Source organism: Silene latifolia, unplaced genomic scaffold, assembly GCF_048544455.1.
Source record: "Silene latifolia isolate original U9 population unplaced genomic scaffold, ASM4854445v1 scaffold_672, whole genome shotgun sequence".
Classification (NCBI taxonomy): domain Eukaryota; kingdom Viridiplantae; phylum Streptophyta; class Magnoliopsida; order Caryophyllales; family Caryophyllaceae; genus Silene; species Silene latifolia.
The window spans coordinates 1-8,491 of record NW_027413582.1 but is presented as its reverse complement, the minus strand read 5'-3'; the positions used below and the strand labels follow the sequence as shown (position 1 = coordinate 8,491).

At 36.5% G+C, this 8,491-nt stretch overlaps 2 long non-coding RNA genes across 3 annotated transcripts; both read right to left on the bottom strand.

Moving 5' to 3' along the window:
- Positions 1-3,621: 3,621 nt before the first annotated feature.
- On the bottom strand, positions 3,622-5,621 carry LOC141639980 (uncharacterized). Of its 2 annotated transcripts, XR_012542786.1 has the most exons (4): positions 5,565-5,621; positions 5,204-5,462; positions 4,761-4,836; positions 3,622-3,682 (listed from the first exon to the last, which is right to left on the bottom strand). It is a non-coding gene; the product is annotated as an uncharacterized LOC141639980 (long non-coding RNA). The 2 variants fall into 2 exon arrangements; XR_012542785.1 differs by having other exon boundaries at positions 5,204-5,615.
- A 405-nt stretch (positions 5,622-6,026) lies between these two features.
- Positions 6,027-7,973, bottom strand: LOC141639979 (uncharacterized). Its single transcript, XR_012542784.1, has 2 exons — positions 7,882-7,973; positions 6,027-7,065 (listed from the first exon to the last, which is right to left on the bottom strand). It is a non-coding gene; the product is annotated as an uncharacterized LOC141639979 (long non-coding RNA).
- Positions 7,974-8,491: the final 518 nt, after the last annotated feature.

Here is an 8,491-nt window from a genome sequence, read left to right as displayed (position 1 = left end):
AACTTGTCAACTCATACATGTTTTGTATAATTTGTTGGAAGGTTTCCAAGCATTCGGAGGTAGAGGTGTCAAGAGACAGATCCTGAGTCCCGATCATGAAAATGCTAACGAGTAAAGATGGACATGAAGACGTTTTCAAGGATCTCTAGAAGATTTTTGAAGTTTTTTTATTTTTTTTGTTTTCAATTTTAGCTCTTTTTAGTTATTATTTTCCCTTAATTTTACTAGTTGTTGCTCCGCGCCCTACCGGGCGCGGAACCCCAATTTGGTTAATTGTTTAGAAAACCCCTGTAGAAGGCATCGAAATAGAAACGGCATTTTCGTTCACATTGGTATTAATGATTGTAGAACATAGTAGTGTTACATGTAAGACAAGCATGTAAAAGAAAGACTCACAAGTTGGAACAACACATATTTGTGTTTAATTGAATAAAGATCAAATAGTAAAAAATAGAACGAGGTTGAGAATTAAAAGTGGCTAACAAAACAGCGAACACACATCTTTGTGAAATAGGTAAAGCATTGTTTAAGCTAGTAAATAATGAAACCCTTCATACATCTGATAATTATGCAAATCAAATAACATGATTTCCGAAGTGGGGCATAAAATATATAATATTGTACAAAAAGGAGAGGAAATAGGAAATGAGGCAACAACTGTTACTATTAAATCTTTAACATAAGATCTACATCAATACATGCCACTAATTACACTCGCTATGTATCATTATCTATTTCTATTAGGAATAAAAATGTATAATCTCAATTAAACATTCTGCCCAACAAGTCAACAACACACAAATGACTAAATAAGTAAGGAGATATTAGCCGGAGCATCAAAACCCGTCTTTCGCCGCGCTCTCTTCTAGTGGGATAAGATCATAAGATTGTCAATCCATGGTTACCTTTTTTACTGCAAAATCAACATTGTATTAGGCCTTAACTAAGCTAAGAACTGGACGATCAGGGTTCAGCAACATACTTATTTCATTAAAGAGCATACTGAAATTATGAGCAGACTTGGTACATGTTACCGGGAAATGCAACGCTTCCTGAGCAAAAACATTAAGCGACAAAGCCAGACCTTGTCCATTTGAGACTAACATACTAACAAACCATAGTTACTCTCTAACTGAAGTTACACTAAATTCACAACTGAATGTCACATATGGACTATATTGGCCTCTCGCCATCTAATCCCACCATCCCTCCCAAATTCCCAATGGTCATCCCAGTGATGTGATAAGTATACAGTTAGTTTAGTTAGTCTCAAATCAGTAAGAATCAATGAAACCAATAACACATGCTATCCCACCTTTTTCCCCACTCTCCATATCCCTCCCTTTCAAAGAGAGCCAAACAGAACCAAACACTCTCCATATCCCTCCCTTTCAAAGAGAGCCAAACAGAACCAAAATCTCTTGCCTCCCTACAACCTTCACGACCATGCACTTCATATTCTCAATTTGCACAAAAACATAGTGTATATAGTATCTACCTCCCTCCACCTCTCAATATAAGAAAAACAAGCACAAACTCACCTTCCTTTCACCCCTCTCCCATTTCTCACTCCCTCCATCAAACTGCTAATTACGTCAATATGACCTAAGGAAGAGCCCAATCCAGTTATGTCAAAATGGGTGGATAATATCCAAGTTAAAACACTAAAACTAATATTAACAATCCCATAAAAAATAGAGGCGCCCAACAGGGCGTGGCACGTGGGACATGGGTACTGGGAGCTATAAATAAAGGAAATAATCAGTGTGTTTTACTGCCTTTTTCTAGAAGAGGTTCATCCTTATCGTCCAAACTCCAAATTATAAGTTTACTAAGAAGAATAACATTTTTAAAATAAGGATATAGATTTTGGCCTATGTACTTTCTGAGCCTTGCTATAACTAAGAGAATCATTGTACAGTTTACTTGATACAAGAAGGCAATTTGTAGGTCATTTAATGTTCTTTCACTAACATTTCTAATGATCGTATATCGACACTGCTGTTGAATGAACGTGATATAGCTGTTGTTTTCTAAAACTAATACAACTCTAGCTAATATTAAACTAATTAAAACAACCTCAATCGCAAACTCAGTCTAGCCAAAACAGATGTTTTCGGAAACTTTTCCTAAAGGAGATTAGCTGATTTCTACAACTGTTTTCTAAAACTAATAGAACTCTAGCCAATGTTAAACTAATTGCAAATAGTTCCCTAAAAGCAAACATATAAAAATAATATCAACCTCTTCTTGATAGATCTGAGTGCATTATTCAACCTAGCTAATATATGGTTTCTTTGGCATCCTTAATCTCTCTTACATGTACGATCGCCTCAGAACTAAATCAAATACTCATTAAAACTCTAGGTCAGCATCCTTAATCTCATAAAACCACAAATATTAAATGTCTCAAATAACAATAAACAGTGTCATAGGCCAACCAAATAAATAGGCAAAACTAATGTTAATACTGACTGGTACGACAAGCTAATCTCATTAAAAATTCAACCCTAAGGTTCCATAACCTGCGACTCCATCAACTCCAACCAGACTTAGCCGCCTAACAAGCAACAATGCATCAAACTTCTTAAACACGTCTCATTTATCACTCACTTAAATCAATATGGCTATACGACCACCATGAATATATGTTTTTACACTTTAGTTGCAATAGGGCAACCAATATCCAAACCAATCACACTACCTTGAGAACCTTGTCGTTTAGTCACACTAACTAAATTGGCAAAACTATTAAAATTATGTAAAGAGAATGGTTATTTGTCCCACTTAATGCATGTGCCTATAAAACTAAAATACATCATCATGATCTGAGCCTCGCCTGACATGAATCACCTTTTAGAGCCATAAAATGCGGGGATATAGAATAAAAAGAGAAAAGCTAAAAAAGTCAAGTTAAACTTATAGGTTGAAAATCAAAGCTCAGATTTCTTTTATAAAAGCTGGAATTGAAAACTAAGATGGAAAATTAAAACGATGTTTTGGAAAATCGAAATAAAAATCAATGTTACGGAATACCTTCAAAGTATACCAAGTATTATTGTATAAGTAAGCTTTTTTGTAAAACGGGCAATAAATCCGAAAAGAAATGATTTTTTAAAAAATTAAAATCAAAACACTAAATATTTCAAATAAGAGCATATACTAAAAATCCACACTTATCATTTCACTCCACTGTGCCCTCTTCGTCACCATACCCTCTTCAAGCCCAAGAAATCTCATATCATGTTTTATCACTCTCAACCAAGGCTGTTTTTGTCTCCCTCTACCCCCAAGAAAGCAACCTTTTCTGTTCCCTAAGTCTCGAGCCTACAAAACTAAAATGCAAGCAAAAACACTTAAACCCCAAAAGTAATCAACTAATCATCTGGAGTATTTCATCTTACACTACTATATAAACAAGAGCCTGGTCGAGAATCTGACCATAGAACAAGAAGTCTAGAAAAACACCTACAAGAAGCACAATACTGGATTTAATTAGATCCATGAAAAACGTGAAACTGGGTCGAGAAAGCTCATCTAAGCAAGTGAACTTCCAAGTGCTGGCCCAATGATCAGTCCAAATCCCTTTGTAAAAGATAGATGAGAAAGGATTGTACTCACCCAAAAAACCAGCATAATACCCCACATTTGCCTCTTCTTGGGCACTATGAAAGGCCCTGACCTATATAAGGATTAGTTTAAAATACTATTCAACCCCGAGTTATGTACATAATTCTCAAAGTTTTTACATATGCTTTTGGTCCGAAGACAAAACGGTCCACCAGTCACTTGGGTACAGCTCAAGAAAAGAAAAGATGATTGTAAAGTAGTCCTTCTAACGCAAAAAAAAGTTGCCTACATAGGAAACATAAACAAAGTACTGTGACGAAATATGTAAACAAATGGATGACAAAAGAGCAAAACAGCTGAACTGTCATGAGTCAAATTAATAGAACTATATTTGCGTAAGCAAAACATCCGTGAATTTCAACAGAACACTCTTTTATCATACTGCCTCCTCTGGAGGTTTGTCCACTAAAGTATGGAACTCTCACTTTAGCCACATGCCCACATCGCAGTAGTACTTAGACTACTCAGACCCTTAGAATCAGTCACAGGTAACTGTTAGTCGTGAAAATCCCTGAATGCTCAACAATCTAAAAATAAAAAAGAACTGAATATGTTTGGCTATTGAACACTAATTCCACTCTCAATAGTGATTGTATTTATTTATTTTACATAAAGGTTGCACAAGGCCACATCCATCTACACCAGAAAGATATTTACCGTGCAATTCTATTAGACAGAGAATTAAGTACCTTAAGACCTATTCTAATATTCCTACCATGTCAATTCACAAAATCGGGCAATAGTCGAGCCAGTACTTACAACAAACAATACGGAACAACTTCATCCACTGACATCTACTCAAATATCGCCAAGTTTCAGTATACTCAAACTTCCCACCTCCATCAAGAACACAAGAAGTCCCTCATCTATTTGCTCACTAATTTCTTATATGTGAGGGTCTAATCATAATCTATATTTAATACGATAGACAACACCTAACCATAGAATTAGATCCAACAATCAATCAAAAACAAGTAAATCAAATAACTATGGATAATCCCAAACTGAAAACAGCTCAAACATCATAAACTATGGACAATCTAATTGATCAAACAAATTAACAAATCAACCAGTAGTCATACTAATTTTTTTTTTAAAAAAAAAAGAGAAAGGAAAAAAAATAAAGATACCTAACAGAAAATCTCCCACTGGTTCCCTTGCTAAACCGAGTAACCAACACATTTATGAGCGAGGGTAGATCCGTACCTACAATGATGAAGCACAGGTCTTATCTCAAAATTAAAAAAAAACAGATAAAATTAATTAAAGGTAAATAAGATGAGAGAATGTCGCAAGGAATTTTAAGGAGATACTGAAAGGATTATCTATGGAGTCTGTGGGTATGCTAGGCAAGACGAGTGGTTAAGAGAGTTTTAATGATATGAAAGCTACTGACTTTCGACATAGCTGAAGCAAATCAGAATTAGGGTTAACTTCGAAACAACCAGATCTGAGGCACAAGGGGATATTTTCATGCGATTATTTGCATTTGTATGGAATAAACAAGATTTGTGATTGTATTTATGGAATAACGAAAGATATCCAACAACATTTAAAGGTGACATCCACGTACCAATACCGTCACCAGTCACGCCATAACCACCCTGAACTACGGCCAACAACGACTGACACCAACGAGCATAGAATAACTGCCTATCACAACCACCAACAATGAACCGATCAAAGTGCAGCTAGCTTTAGCTAGTTTTAATTTGTGGGTGAACTAATATACCAGCAAGCAGTACACCTAAAATACCGAAGAGAGAAATACCTAATCTGCATTGAAGGCTGAACTAAAGCTTGATGTTCTTCGTCCCCAACAATTACTGCAACTGCATTAAAAAACCCCACATATAAGGATTCATCCAAAAAAGGCAAACGATGATGAAAATAAATAAGCAAAATGAGTCAGTCGGAAAACATCAGACGCTCACCATATTTCTCCTATTCATCATAATCTCTGCCAGTTACAATAGTTCCATGTATAAAGTTTGGTACAATGAAGAACAAGGAAATAAAAAGGTCAAATGATACCTCTGTATATGATCTCAAAAATTCATTCGGAAGTGTTAAAAATTCCGTCTCTAAACAACCATCAAAACTAAAACTCCACATTTAAATTAGGTTTGAACTCCTCAAAAATCTAGGTAATTCAGCAGTTCTTGTTTCGCGACCTAAATTCATGACCAGCCTTGAGATATAACAAACTTCAATTAAACATAAAATCTCATAAAACCCCAACTCGACCCTGAAAGGAAAAACCTCAAACAAACACTAAAGACTCGATCAACGAAAACTCCAAAAAGTTAAGCATAGACCTATTTCAGTCGACATCATTATCATAATTGCTATAACCCCAAAAAAACAGCAGTAGTTAAAAAAGGAGAAGTAATTACAAAGTACGGCGCAAAGCACTCATATAATAAGCTTGTTCCTGAAAATAAAGCCATGGCACATCCCATAAGCCGCCAGACCTCAGTAGCATGTCGTACCGCCAGCAACAACGAACCAAAAAACACCAGCCTGTCAAATAATAAAATTAATGGATCATGAACATAGCTAAGCAAACTGAAGGGAATTTGAATGCCAATGGTGTAGTTGTACATAAATCGAAAGTTCCCTGACAGAAACAGGAAAAACAAAAACAACCAACTCGCTAAAAAGTGAAAATCAATCAAGGTTAGCTATTTATAGCAGAACCTCTGTGATAGGGCGGCTTTGATGTTGCTAGGCAGCCCACTCTGGCTACAACGATCAGGTGCCCTAAAATGAGTACCACTGAAGCTGTAACAGTAAAACATTAGATAAATCTATGTGGTGGCGCATGGCCATAAGCAGCTGCCAGACTGTACTCACATCACACCCGAGCAGAGCGGGCACTTGGGCAAAAAAACAGTTTGGTCATCTCTAGTTGCGTTAAGGCCAGGATCAAAATATGTTGTAAACGATACAGTAAAACCTAGGACACGTAGTAGTCATTAATACCATCGCAGCAAAAAAAAAGTCCTCTAATATGGAACAACAAAAGTAAATAAAATGTTACAGTGGCAGGATCAGCATAATACTACCGTGAGGACCCAGCCCGGACGAAGAATCCCCAGCCTCGATAGTCCAGCAATAGTAAGCAGCTATAAATGTACTCTGAGGCAGTGTAGACAAGAGCAAGGGTAAGCAAACTCAGGATTGCATACATCAACAATCCAGGGCAGACAGCCAAACAGGCAAACACACCAAGGGTCAGTAGGCGGGCAGATCCTAGACACCATGAGCCCCTGAACATGTGATAAGAGCTGCCAACGTATTTTGAGAAAGCAAAGGCAAAAGTAATTTCAAAGCAAACTAAAAGATCACATACATCAAAGGCCCAACACAAATAGTCAGGGAGACGAATCCATACAGGTCTATCGGTGCCAAACGCTTAGGCACCACGAGTACCTAAAAGTACAAAACAGATTAGGACAACTAGACAGCGCATCATTTTAAAATTAAATGACCATATGGCGAAATCTTAATTGGTGAGCCGTAACAACTATCCCAAGGGACAACTACCAACGAGAACACAACAATGTAAAACACATGCTCCAATATGCAATCTATATGACCATGTCGGGCAAACCGAAGGCTAAACCTCCAAATCAGCCAAGGACACTGAAAAAACTACGGCTATGAACTTATTAAAAACTCGTTTGCTCAAGCAACACAGACAAATGACAGGCCACCCCTATCAACACCCCCAAAAGGGCCAACACAACAAACAAATGATCGCACACACCATCACTACTACTAAAGAAAGTACAGTCAAACACAAACAGGAGCACAAAAAACCCCAAAACCGAATGTTTTGCTCACGACAATAAGAACAACTAAAGTAATATCAACAAACAAGCCGGGAAACAATAAGAACCAAAAATAACAACCCTAATAATCTAAAAATAAAAATAAAAATAAAAATCATAGCAACAGCAACAATAACATTAATAATACTCCTTTAATAACCACAAACAAACAGAAAAGTAGCAGCAGCAACACTATAAACAACTGTACGCCGAAGTCATCGATCACAGACATCAACCCAACTCCATTCCAAATCGTGTCAAACAAATCCTAAGCTCCAATAAAAACTACGCATACAGGATTTTCAGCGCACTATCAGCAAGATGTTTACCACTTAACAATAAGTTAAAACGAGAAAGTAACCCGATTAGTTTGAAAAATCAACAAATAATAGGATTTAAGATCAGAATTTAATACCTTGGTCTTGATTAAGGAACTGGATCGCGGCCGAAAAGCAAGAGACGGATGAAAATTAGAAGAATGGAGCAAAAGAAAGCAAGGTAAAGTGTTGAAGCCGTGGAGTGAGTTAGAGAGTGAGGAGGAAGATGAAATGGCAGCATGCAAAAGCAATGAAAGATTGAAAGATAGGTTAAGTTGGAATGGACGGATGAGATTGAAGGCAAGAGATCGACGATGTACATTGCACACATACTATTCATTGCTACAGTACCGCAACTCCTCTCTTTTTAAAGAGTAAGGATTTGGTTAATCTTAGGCTAACATATATAGACGCAATTTTTTTTTGTGGAATTTGTATTCTATTACGTTTATAACTTTTGAATCATGACCGGTGCATTTTATTTATCAAGTCTATTGTCGACCAACTTTTAACTATGATACTTGTATATTGGTATTGGTTGACTCCATGAGCTTAATCAGCACATACTTTTTGAGTCGTAAGTTTTCTTTTGTTTGCTTACCCTGCTTGTATATCAAACTTGTTGTAAAAGAAATTTAAATAGTAGGATTTAGTGTTATTGATCTCCTAATAATGAAGATCGAGGATAAAAATGAATTGTGATCAACT